Genomic DNA, 14,834 nt, shown 5'->3' with positions numbered 1-14,834 from the left:
CACGAATCCGTGTCCCCTGCAACGGTAGGCGGACTCTCAACCACTGCGCCATCAGGGAAGCCCCTGACATTTTTTATTAAGTTACATTTTTAAAAAAAATCTTATCAGCATTCATATAAGTAAACAGTGTGTTTTACTGCTCATTTCCTAATAATTTAACCTGGCACCATCTGACAAAAAGATTGTAACTATTGAAAACCACTTTAACATATTAGAAGTATCTCTTCTTGCAGAAAAATAATATGTTCACTTATTAAGATATGCAAGATATGGATATAAAGTCCATTTTGAAGATACATATTTTGCCTATGATTTCCCCATAGTGAAATAACATGTTAAAAAGAAAGGGTTTTTTGTTCGCTTGTTTTATTTTCATTTTGTTTTTACAATTAGCTAAACTCAAAGCACTCAGAACACAATCTTTTTCCAGATTTTTGTGTTCTTACAAAGATATACAAGTTTTCAAATATAAAATTACTGACATCTTAATTGCATAAATATGAGATATGAATGAGACTGTAACTCACTTCCAGAAACTTTTTTTAAATCAATATTTTCTAACAGGAAAGTTTAGAACTAAATTAAATCATAAACATAAAATGACATTTTTCCCCATCCATATTTGTTAAAGGCACCAAATATACCTGAGAATACTACCATATATATAAAGAAAATAAAAGCCAGAAAGAAGTCACAGAACCTTGAAGGAAATAGCTATAAAAACCAAAAATCACTCCAATACTAAACACACGTGACCTCCATAATAGACAATTGAATTCTGAATCATGTCTCTGAGCTCATTGTGTTTTGCTGCATAGGCATTTTATTTGGCTGCTGTTTTCTTCAATTTTATTCCTAGGCAGAAAATCTGCTGAACCTCTGGAAGCTGGCAACTCAGCCAGGCAATTTACTTGTGCCCATATAACTGAACACAACATAGTGTCAACATTTACCTCTGCCAATTCCTGACGGCAAACACACTTTGGCTAGACCGTCATAAACCTGGACTAATGAGAAATATAAAGCCTCAGAAGGATCAAAGATTCAGTCTTTTCACATTAACAACAGAGGTTGGGATACCATATGTAATTGTTTCAATCTGCCTAGACAACTGTTCACCATCAATATTGCTCTACCCCCACAAACACAATCCTGGCCTCATCCATTGCACAGAAAATTTGTAAATAGGTTTGTGGTTGGGATTCTGTGTGATCTGCTGAGTGTGCATGTCTTATATGTTATGTGAGACAATATCCCATAGTTTCTTCCATGGCCAACTCTTCCTAAGATATGCCTGTGGTCATTTAACAACAACTAAAATTGTCTGAAATTATCCCAGCAGCCTTTGGTCAAAATACAGTGTTCTTCAGATGAGCCCCAAGTGTCTGGTCTATTCTAACAGAACAATTTCTTAGTGTCTAGTGGTATCAACATTTGCTTTGAGCTTTCAGTTGGGTGAGGCAAATAAAATATTTTAAATGATGATTTCCAGTTACTTCTTGAAAAATAGGGGAAGTCCTGATTTTCTATTTTTTATTTTTCTGAAGCTGAACTTGTTCTTTGGGGAAAAATATTGCCCGTATTCATCCACATTTGTGGCAACACTTACAATACAAAAATAAATTGTGTAACTATACAATACTCCAGCCCAAAGGAGCACAGATTCCAAATCTACTTGGTTCAGACTGCAGCTTTACTCTCCAAATAAGATTTATGACTCCACTTGGGACTTGCATTATTGGGCAGTGAGGGAACTTTACTAAGGAAGGGGAACATGTATTTAAGTCATGACAGAGTTCTGACAGATTTTCTCCTAGAAAGGATGGGAAGATTGAGAGTTACCTTAAATCCCCTTAAGACTCTTTTGATGGGAAGCAGTGAAGCAAGTTTAAGGTAATGTCATTTTCTGCTGTTATATCAGTACTATCTAAGATAAATTTCACCATCTAAGCTGCAATTTATCAACGTTTTTAGTGATAGTACAACAAATCATCCCAAAAAGAAAGTTGTTCAAGTTGCTTTCCCAAAACTAATTGTTTTTCTGGTATTATGAAATTTAGATAAGTTGTAATTTTCTCAGTATGTTTAAATAATTTTATAACAGGAAACAACCTTAAGGGGACCCAGGTTGCCTGATTTTTAATACAATCTGTAGCCGAAAGGCGAAGCTGTTTAAATATTAATTCTGCAATGTCATTCATTACTAGATTCGGAAAAATATACTTCGGTTGCTACTGCTGAATCCTCCCTGAATATGTTTCATGTTAATTACCTGCTTTAATAAAGGTTAGGAGTGGATGACTTAGAAATAAAACCCAACAGTAAAAACAATCATTTTATCCTTTTCTGCACTTATTTTCTTTTATCATTTATCCTTATACTTCAATTCCTTTGTGCTTTTTTAACTGGCTATGACAATGGTGCAGAATGTTAAAAAGGTATATCTTGGTTCAAAGTCAGGTAATAATAACCTTCTCTGGTAATGACCAACATAGAAGATAAATATTAACCATTTTCAAATTTTCCTTTTTGACTTTCCTGGCGGTAATCTAATAAGATGTCAATGTAAACGTTTCTTTTAATATTCATGCCCACAATTATATGAATATGCAAGACTCTTCGTGCTCCTAATACAGAGCAACAGCAAATATAAAGCGAGTCTGTGGAGAACTTCAAGATGGCAGGCGGATAAGACATGGACATCACCTTCTTCCCCCGAAATACATCAGAAACACACCTACACGTGGAACAACTCCTACAGAGCACTACTGAACGCTGGCAGAAGACTTCAGACTTCCAAAAAGGCAAGAAATTCCCCATGTACCTGTGTAGGGTAAAAGAAAAAAGAAAAAACAGAGACAAAAGAATAGGGACGGGACCTGCACTTCTGGGAGGGAGCTGTGAAGGAGGAAAAATTTCCACACACAGAGAAGCCCTTTCACTGGCAGAGACGGGGGCTGGGCGGGGGTTGGTAAGCTTCAGAGCCACGGAGGAGAGCGCAGCAACAGGGGTGTAGAGGGCAAAGTGGAGAGATTCCCACACAGACGATCGGCCGACCAGCACTCACCAGCCCGAGAGGACTGTCTGCTCACCCGCCAGGACGGGTGGGGGCTGGGAGCCTGAAGGGGACTACTACACCACAGCTAGCCGGGAAGGAGTCTGGGAAAAAGTCTGGACCTGCCTAAGAGGCAAGAGACCATTGTTTCCTGGTGCACGAGGAGAGGGGATTCAGTGCAATGCCTAAACGAGCTCCAGAGATGGGTGCGAGCCGCGGCTATCAGCGCGGACCCCAGAGACGAGCATGAGATGCTAAGTCTGCTGCTGCCGCCACCAAGAAGCCCGTTTGCAAGCACAGGTCACTATCCACACCTGCCCTCCTGAGAGCCTGTGCAGCCCGCCACTGCCAGGATCCTGTGATCCGGGGACACCTTCCCCGGGAGAACACACGGCATGCCTCAGGCTGTTGCAATGTCATGCTGGCCTCTGCTGCCGCAGGCTTGCCCCGCATTCCATAACCCTCCCTCCCCACAAGCCTGAGTGAACCAGAGCCCCCCGAATCAGCTGCTACTTTAACCCTGTCCTGTCTGAAGCGGGAACAGAAGCCCTCAGACAACCTCCATGCAGAGGTGGGGCCAAATCCAAAGCTGAACCCCAGGAGCTGTGTGAACAAAGAAGAGAAAGGGAAATTTCTCCCAGCAGCCTCGGGAGCAGCAGATTATATCTCCACAATCAACTTGATGTACCCTGCATCTGTGGAATAACTGAATAGACAACTAATTATACCAAAATTGAGGCGGTGGACTTTGGGAGCAACTGTAGACTTGGGGTTTGCTTTCTGCATCTAATTTGTCCTGGCTTTATGTTTATATTAGTTTAGTATTTGGAGTTTATTACCATTGGTAGATTTGTTTATTGATTTGATTTTTCTCTTCCTCCTTTATATATATATATATATATATATATTTATTTATTTCCTTTTTCTCTTTATGTGAGTGTGTATGTGTGTGCTTCTTTGTGTGATTTTGCCTATATAGCTTTGCTTTTACCATTTGTCCTAGGGTTCTGACTGTCTTTTTTTTTTTGGTATAGTTTCTAGGACTTGTTATCATTGGTAGATTTTTTTGTTTGTTTGTTTTGGTTGCTCTCTTTCTCTTTTTTTATTACTTTTTAATTTTTAATAATCATTTTTTATTTTAATAACTTTTCTTTTCTTTTCTTTCTTTCGTTCCTTCTATCTTTCTTTCTTTCCCTTTTTCTTTCTTTCTTTCTCCCTTTCCTTCTTTCTTTCTTTCTTTCTTTCATTTTTTCTCCCATTTCTTCTGAGCTGTTTGGCTGACAGGGTCTTGGTGCTCTGGCCAGTTGTCAGGGCTGTGCCTCTGAGGTGGGAGAGCCAACTTCAGGACACTGGTCCACAAGAGACCTCCCAGCTCCACATACTAGCAAATGGCAAAAAATCTCCCAGAGATCTCCATCTCAATACCAAGACCTAGCTTCACTCAATGACCAGCAAGCTACAGTGCTGGACACCCTATGCCAAACAGCTAACAAGACAGAAACACAACCTCTCCCATTAGCAGAGAGGCTGACTAAAATAATAATAAGGTCACAGACACCCCAAAACACACCACCAGATGTGGTCCTGACCACCAGAAAGACAAGATCCAGCCTCATCCACCAGAACACAGGCACCAGTCCCCTCCACCAGGAAACCTACACAACCCACTGAATCAACCTTATCCACTGGAGGCAGACACCAAAAACAATGGGAACTACAAACCTTCAGCCTGCAAAAAGAAGACTCCAAACACAGTAAGTTAAGCAAAATAAGAAGACAGAGAAATATGCAGCTGACAAAGGAGCAAGATAAACACTCACCAGACCAAAGAAATGAAGAGGAAATAGTCAGTTTACCTAAAAAAGAATTCAGAGTAATGATAATAAAGATGATCCAAAATCTTGGAAACAGAATGGAGAAAATACAAGAAATGTTTAACAAGGACTGAGAAAAAATAAAGAGCAAACAAACAATGATGAACAACACAATAAATTAAATTAAAAATTCTCCAGAAGGAATCAATAACAGAATAACTGAGGCAGAAGAACAGATAAGTGACCTGGGAGATAAAATAGTGGAAATAATTGCTGCAGAGCAGAATAAAGAAAAAAAGCATGTAAAGAATTGAGGACAGTTTTACAGAAGTCTGGGACAACATTAAATGCACCAACATTCGAATCATAGGGGTCCATGAAGAAGAATAGGAAAAGAAAGGGACTGAGAAAACATTTCAAGAGATTATAGTTGAAAAATTCCATAATATGGGAAAGGAAAGAGTCAATCAAGTCCAGAAAGTGCAGAGAGTCCCATACAGGATAAATCCAAGGAGAAAAATGCCACAACACATATTACTCAAACTATCAAAAATTAAATACAAAGACAAAAATTAAAAGCAGCAAGGGAAAAACAACAAAGAATATACAAGGAAATCCCCATAAGTTTAACAGCTGATCTTTCAGCAGAAACTCTGCAAGACTGAAGTAAGTGGCAGGAAATATTTAAAGTGATGAAAGGGAAATACCTACAACCAAGATTACTCTAACCAGCAAAGATCTCATTCAGATTTGACAGAGAAATTAAAAACTTTACAGACAAGAAAAAGCTAAGAGAATTCACCACAACCAAACGACAAAACCAGCTTTACAACAAATGCTAAAGGAAATCATCTAGTCAGAGAACAAAAGAGAAAGAAACTACCTACAAAAACAAACCCAAAACAATTAATAAATGGTAATAGGGGGCTTCCCTGGTGGGGCAGTGGTTGAGAGTCCGCCTGCCGATGCAGGGGACACAGGTTTGTGCCCTGGTCTGGGAAGATCCCTCATGCTGTGGAGCAGCTGAGCCCGTGAGCCATGGCTGCTGAGCCTGCGTGTCTGGAGTCTGTGCTCTGCAACGGGAGAGGCCACAACAGTGAGAGGCCCACGTACCGCAAAAAAAAAAAAAAAAAAGGTAATAGGAACATATATATCAATAATTACCTTAAATGTAAATGGATTAAATGTTCCAACCAAAAGTAATAGACTGGCTGAATGGATACAAAAACAAGAACCATATATATGCTGTCTACAAGAGACACACTTCAGACACATATAGACTGAACGTGAGGGGATGGAAAATGATATTCCATGCAAATGGAAATCAAATGAAAGCTGGAGTAGCAATTCTCATATCAGAAAATATATACTTTAAAATAAAGACTATTACAAGAGACAAAGAAGGACACTATGTAATGATCAAGGGATCAATCCAGGTGGAAGATATAACAATTGTAAATATTTAAGCACCCAACATAGCAGCACCTCAATATGTAAGGCAAATGCTAACAGCCATAAAAGGGGAAATAGACAATAACACAATAATAGAATGGGACTTTAACATCCCACTATCACCAATGGACAGATCACCCACAATGTAAATGCATAAGGAAACAAAAGCTTTAAATGATTTATTAAACAAGATGGACTTAGTTGATATTTATAGGGCATTCCATCCAAAAACAACAGAATACACTTTCTTCTCAAGTGCTCATGGAACTTTCTCCAAGATAGATTGTATCTTGGGTCACAAATCAAGCCTTGTTAAATTTAAGAAAATTGAAATCGTATCAAGTATGTTTTCTGACCACAACGCTATGAGACTAGATATCAATTACAGGAAAATATCTGTAAAAAGTGCAAACACATGGAGGCTAAACAATATACTACTTAATAACCAAGAGAGCCCTGAAGAAATAAAAGAAGAAATCAAAAATACCTAGAAACTATGACAATGAAAACACGATGACCCAAAACCTATGGGATGCAGAAAAAGCAGTTCTCAGAGGGAAGTTTACAGCAATAGAATCCTAATTCAAGAAACAAGAAACATCTCAAATAAACAATGTAACCTTACACCTAAAGCAATTAGAGAATGAAGAACAAAAAACCACAAAATTAGCAGAAGGAAAGAAATCATAAAGATCAGATCAGAAATAAATGAAAAAAAAAGAAGGAAACAATAGCAAAGATCAATAAAACTAAAAGATGGTTCTTTGAGAATATAAACAAAATTGATAAACTGTTAGCCAGACTCATCAAGAACAAAAGGGAGAAAACTCAAATAAACAAAATTAGAAATGAAAAAAGAGAAGTAACAACTGACACTGCAGAAATAAAAGGGATCATGAGAGATTACTACAAGCAACCATATGCCAATAAAATGGCCAACATAGAAGAAATGGACAAATTCCTAGGATAGCACAACCTTCTGAAATTGAACCAGGAAGACATAGAAAATATAAACAAAGATATCACAAACACTAAAATTGAGACTGTGATTAAAAATCTTTCAACAAACAAAAGTCCAGGACCAGATGGCTTCACAGGCAAATTCTAACTACTAGAGCTAAACAATGAATTTGGTAAAGTAGCAGGATAAAGAATTCATGCAGAGAAATCTTGCATTCCTATACACTAATGATGAAAACCCTGAAAGAGAAATTAAGGAAACACTCTCATTTATCTTTGCAACAAAAAACTGAGAATACCTAGGAATAAACCAACCTAAGGAGACAAAAACCTGTATGCAGAAAACTATAAGATACTGATGAAAGAAAATAAAGATGATACCAACAGATCGAGAAGTACACCATATTCTTGGATAGGAAGAATCAATATTGTGAAAATGACTATACTACCCAAAGCAATCTACAGATTCAATGCAATTTCTATCAAACTACCAGTGTCATTTTTCACAGAACTAGAACAAAAAATTTCACAGTTTGTATGGAAACACAAAAGACCCCAAACAGCTGAAGCAATTTTGAGAAAGAAAACCAGAGCTGGTGGAATTAGGCTCCCAGACTTCAGAATATACTGCAAAGCTACAGTAGTCAAGACAGTATGGTACTGGCACAAAAACAGAAATATAGATCAATGGAAAAGGATAGAAAGCCCAGAGATAAGCCCACACACATATGGTTACTTTACTTTTGGTAAAGGTGTCAAGAATATACAGTGGAGAAAAGACAGCCTTTTCAATAAATGGTGCTGGGAAAACTGGAGAGCTACATGTAAAATAAAGGAAATAGAACACTCCTTAACACCATACACAAAAATAAACTCAGAATGGATTAAAGACCTAAATGTAAGGCCACACACTATAAAACTCTTAGAGGAAAAATTAGGCAGAACACTCTATGACATAAATTACAGCAAGATCCTTTTTTTACCCACCTCCTAGAGAATTGGAAATAAAAACCAAAATAAACAAATGGGACTTAATGAAACTTAAAAGCTTTTGCACAGCAAAGGAAACCATAAACAAGATGAAAAGACAATCCTCAGAGTAGGAGAATATATTTGCAAATGAAGCAACTGACAAAGGATTAATGTCCGAAATTTACAAGCAGTTCATGTAGCTCAATGTCTAAAAAACAAACAGCCCAATCCAAAAGTGGGCAAAGATCTAAATAGACATTTTTCCAAAGAAGATATACAGATTGCCAACAAACACGTGAAAGAATGCTCAATGTCATTAATCATTAGAGAAATGCAAATCAACAGTACAATGAGATATCATTTTACACCAGTCAGAATGGCCATCATCAAAATCTACAAACAAAAATGCTGGAGAGGGTGTGGAGAAAATGGAACACTCTTGCACTGTTGTTGGAAATGTAAATTGATACAGCTACTATGGGGAACAGTATGGAGGTTCCTCAAAAAGCTAAAAATAGAACTACCATACCACCCAGCAATCCCACTAGTGGGCATATACCCTGAGAAAACCATAATTCAGAGTCATGTACACAATGTTCATTGCAGCTCTATTTACATAGCCAGGACATGGAAGCAACCTAAGTGTGCATCAGCAGATGAATGGATAAAGAAGATGTCGCACATGTATACAATGGACTATTACTCAGCCATAAAAATAAATGCAATTGAGTTTTTTGTATTGAGGTCGATGGACCTAGAGTCTGTCATACAGATTGAAGTAAGTCAGAAAGAGAAAAACAAATACCACATACTAACACATATATATGGAACCAAAGAAACGAAAAAATAAATGGTTTTGAAGAACCTAGGGGCAGAACAGAAATAAGGACGCAGATGTAGAGAATGGACTTGAGGACATGGGTAGGGGGAAGGGTAAGCTGGGACGAAGTGAGAGAGTAGCACGGACTTATAAATATTACCTAATATAAAATAGATAGCTAGTGAGAAGAAGCTGCAAAGCACAGGGAGATCAGCTCGGTGCTTTGTGACCTCTTAGAGGGGTTAGATAGGGAGGGTGGGAGGGAGATGCAAGAGGGAAGAGATATGGGGATATACGTATATGTATAGCTGATTCACTTTGTGAAAAAGCAGAAACTAACACACCACTTTAAAGCAATTATACTCAATAAGAATGTTTAAAAAAATAAATAAAGAGAGTCTTATCTTGGATTTTACCCTATATATTCTGAGGTGTGTGAGTCTTTCAAAGTAAAGTATTCTCTTGTTTATGATACATCTAGCTCAATTTCAAAATCTTTGACATTGGCTAAATGTAGTTGCATAAGTAACATATAGTGTATTAACCTTCACAGTAAATGTTCTTGTTTTGTGAGTTTAGTCATAATGGGCTTTTTCAAACATTGACTATCTCTGCTGAATAATTGTTTTCCTTCAGAGTCATTTAAACATGTTTTTGTTTCCACTTTTGTTTAAATAAAAGAATGGTCACCATGAAATATATTAACCCCTCCTCCCACTCTATTTTTGTTTAGTCTTTTGGATCTTTTTTAGCAATAATATAACCAGTCTTAAAGTTCTTCTCAAAATAGGTCAAGTAATTCAATTATATTAATAATTGTTTTTTCAAGGTAAAAATGCTCCCCACACCCCACTCCCAAATCTGATCTTATCACTCTGTTGAATGACTTTACTAAAACTTTAGTGTCAGATTCATAGAATCGGTTTATATTATACTCAGTAAGGCAAAATTTTATTTAAGATGAACATTAAATAATTCTCTTCTCCACACATACTTTAAAATATTCTTGGTAGTGATGATCCATCTCCCTTTTATGTATTTTTTTTCATTAGTCTCCCCAGACAAATTAATATTAGACTTTCTGTCTTTTGAAACTCCCTGTCCCAAAAGTTTTCAGTAAAATTTTCACTGATTGCTTTATTAATCTGTATTCTGCTGGTATCAAAGACCAAAGTTCAACTCCATGTAGGTAAAACAAAAGGGAACTTAATTAGCTCAGATAACTTGGAAATCCAGGAAATATACCTGTGCTCAGGCACAGTTAGACCCTTCTGTTCAAAGTATGTTGTGATATTTTACCTTAGGTTCTGCTTTGTGGCTTCACTGCTCTGGTTGTTTCTTACAATGGAGAGGATTACTTGTTGGGTCAACAAATATCTCTGACCAGACCAGCAAGAGACCAAAGCATATCTTTATCTATAAACTTTAATAGATAAATATACTATAATAATGTTAGGTTTCTCTGACAACAGTTTTATATTAAATATTGAATTAATTTTTTGTTTTAAATCCTACATTTAGTTTGTTTACATAGACCTTGAAGAAAAATCAGTTTAATAGGTTTTTCAGAGGAGAGTTCCTTGGTCAGAAGAAAAACTTCCTCTTATTTTCTTCTTTTTCTCAGTATTTTTCAATAGTCATCAATTTGAAAAATGACCAGTTAACAATTTTACAACTCTGTAGAGTGATTATCGTCACTAAAATACTCCCTCATGTGCAGGTAAGTGTGTATAAATGGCCTGTTTTGTACTAGCAGAAAACAGAAAATATGCAACACAGCTAAATTCTCTCTATTTCTTACATTCAATATTTTTCCCTGAAGCCTTATTGATGTTGTGTAGAACTAGTGATATGCTGTTATTTCATTTTCTCTTCCATCCTTTCTTCCTTATTCCCAGTTTGAAGAAAACAGGAGAATATGGATCAGCATTTCTGAATCCATATAGCCTTAAGTAATTCCAACCTAAGATATCATCAGTAATAATAATACAATAGCTTAAAGAAGTCATGGATAGAGGACTGTTTCAGAGTTTATGAAATGAGACCACTTTATTTGAAATAAAAAAATTATTTTGTACTTGATATCAAAATGGAGCAACAATTAGAAACTACCAAGGTATAAAATCAAAGCCAGAGACAGAACTCCAGACTCTCTCTATACCATCACATATCTTCATAGTAGCATTAAAATAGGTATTTTCTAGTTTCAAATCCATTTATAGAAGGAGAAACTTTATTTCAGAAAATATTTAAGGATTATTCTTTATGTGCCATGTACTGTTTACAATGTTAAATAATGATGAAAAAGTTGAAATGTACCCTTCAAAATCACTCAGAATGAACAAGCAAAGGGAAAAATGTATAATATTTATAAATTAAAAATTATATATCAGACAAGATTCTAGACTCAATTCTAGATAGACTTTACAAGAGAGATCATATGATATTTGGGCAACTTGAAGGATTTTCCATGATATAAGAGCAAAATTATTATTCCTAAACCTTTGGTAATAAAACTAATAAAAAAAAGAAAAAAACTTCCAAAAGTTTAGCAATCAAAAATGTATCACTTTTGTACGTCATTTTGTGATGAGGTGACTTTGACCATGCTGCGATGTGATGACAGTTTATTCTCCAGCGTGGCATTCCTGGGGTACAATCTCTTCTTCATCCTACAGAAATAAAAGATGCTTAGCATGGACATACAACTGTCTTTTGTGTATGTGTGTTTAACTCTAAAACTGTATTTATTTTCCAGACTTCTACGATGGTAATATAGCCTTAGAATGGTAGTATCACTCACAAATGAAAGGTAGGGAGTCTTCTTTTCAATCCCATATAAGCTTATATTTTATACGTTTCATACGATTTTTGGCACTATATGTGTGCAATTTAAATAATAATGATAAAAGAGACCCATGTACTAGCCACCTAAGATAAAAAATAAATTTGCCAAAACCTTAGAAACGTCATTGCTCACACCTCTTTCCCTCTGTCCTTTGCTTAATAGAAAACCTCTTCTATTACATTCGTGATAATTATTTCCTTTGCTTCATACATTTATCTCTCATGTGCACTTAGAGATAACATGGTTTAGTTATGCTTATATATTTTTGTGACTTTTATCCTCTACTTAAAGTCATGTTTTTGAGATACATTGATGTGAATACAAGTATTTGTATTAACATTTATGCCTGTGTAATTAATACTGTATGTTTTGGTGGCAACACATTTTTATTTTCTATTCTGTTATTGATGGTCATTAGGTCATATCCAGCTTGGGGTTATTATGAAAAATGCTATGAATAATCTGCTGCACATCACTTGGTGCATAGATATGGGAATTTCTCTGGGTATATATTTAGAGTAAAGATGTTAGGTGTAGGGTATGTGCACGTTTAAATCTACTAGGTAAAGCCAAACTATTTTGTAAAGCCCATAAAAATATCTACTCTAAACAGTGATATATGAGAACTGTCACTAGTGCATGGTTATACATTCACAACCTGGATATTTTATATTACTCTTCCTGGTTCAATTGATTTCTTCCTTTATTCCTTGTATTCCTATAAACAGGGACTTAAATCTAATTATTTTATTAAATTCAGGTAAAATTTTTTTGGTGGGAATACCACAGAGATGTTACAATACAATTTATTTTGCAACATCTCAAACATTGCATAAAGTCAGAACCTCAATGTTCATGATCCTAAAGTTTGATCATTTTGTTATGATCATGGCTGAAGTTTTCTCCATTTTAAAGGTATATATTTTTAAAAATATTTATTTATTTATGGCTGTGTTGGGTCTTCGTTTCTGTGCGAGGGCTTTCTCCAGTTGTGGCAAGCGGGGGCCACTCTTCATCGCGGTGCGCGGGCCTCTCACTATCGTGGCCTCTCTTGTTGCGGAGCACAGGCTCCAGACGCGCAGGCTCAGTAGTTGTGGCTCACGGGCCTAGTTGCTCCGCGGCATGTGTGATCTTCCCAGACCAGGCTCGAACCTGTGTCCCCTGCATTGGCAGGCAGATTCTCAACCACTACGCCACCAGGGAAGCCCTAAAGGTACATTTTTGTACTTAGAAAATAATGTCTGAAAGACATATTGAAGCAATATGAATCACTTTTCAGCAGCTAAGTTTGGGGAGGTTTTATAATCATAATTTTCTAATCCAATCACTCCTTTTACATTTATTAGTGAGCAACCCTTTTAAATCAAGCAATATAATGACCCTTAAGGAGGCAGGGTAAATGCTTACTTATGTCCTTTTAATTACCGATTTTCTGAATAAAGATATGATGTCATAGATACTTCAAATGGTGTAAATGAGTCTCTTTTATCAATTTTTGAGCATCATTAAGGACTCATTGATTTATATTTAATATTTTATAATTAATGAGAATCATTGAATACAAATGTGGCTGTTGTGAGTACCACAAAGCTCACCTCTGTGTCCCTTGAAAACTCCTTTAGTCTCTGAGTTCCTCTTTGTTTTCTGGTATAACATGGTCCTAGGGCTTACTTGGTACGTTCATGACACAGAACTTATCTAAACCATTTATCCTCAAAACCTTGGATTTTTTAGTGGAAAATTATACTATGAAGGAAGATCTGGAAGCTACATCTATTTATTGCTACTAAGATATTTTTACTTTCAAGATTAGTAAATAAAAAATGTTTAGAAAAAATATGTACAAATATATAAATTCATAGATAGATGGAGAGATAGATCAAATAATTTAAAATTAAATTGGGTGTGCTTAATTATTTGTAGTCCTTTCACATAAACCAAAATTTATAATTATTAATAATATTAATAGATTTTACTTAACGTGTCACCCATCATCATTCATGAAGCATTTTAAAATTATAATTAATATATTAATAGTGACAGACTATTGACAAACTTTATTTCTTTGTAGTTTTCCCCTTGTAACATACCCCATTACAGATGTACAATAAGATAGTATATTGTTCTGAAGTTACTTGAAAAGATTTACATTTTTTCTGTGGGATTAAGTCACCAATTTGAAATCAGGAATCAGTTGTCCACTTCTGTTGCCAGTCACTAAACAGAATCATTCTATTGTCCCTCTGCAGAGCATTTAATCTAAAAAAATTCTAATTACTCAAAATATGATTTTTTATGGGCTTGCTGTCTACAAGAGTCCAATCAAGGAGACAGTCTCATTTATTGGCTAAAGTTTTATTATGCTTATGAAATAATTTCTGATTTAATAGAAATATAAGTTCAGACCTATTGAGATGTTACTGTTTCTTCAGTAATAGAACATTTCAGTTCATAAATACAGGTTCAGCCATCTTTTGTTATGACCAAACAGTCAGATGTGCTTTCTTCAGTGTGGTTGCATTGTGCCAATATGTTTCTTTCTTTCTTGTGTACCATAGTTGTTTCATAATAATAATTTTTAATTCACAGATATCTTTAAAACATTTTAAAGGTTAAAGTAAATTACAAATAAACTATCATTCTAGGCAAGTGACACAAAGGAGAGTTGGGGCAGAATCAAATATATAAGTTTATATTTCTTACCACTGGAAAATTTTGAAAGAGTATGGAAAAGCTGAAGATATGGCTCAAAAAACTTCTAATTGATTTTAGATGAAATCAATTCAAAAATTAGTTAATAAAAGTATCTTCTAAAATTCAGACATATACAAGTATTCTAAATGTTTTGGAAAATAAATGAAGAAAGATTGCATGGTAAATATGCCAAAAGGAAATAAAGCAAAATGTTACCAC

This window comes from Grampus griseus (assembly GCF_964374135.1).
Source record: "Grampus griseus genome assembly, chromosome: 18".
NCBI lineage: Eukaryota > Metazoa > Chordata > Mammalia > Artiodactyla > Delphinidae > Grampus > Grampus griseus.
Note: the sequence above shows the minus strand (reverse complement) of the source record.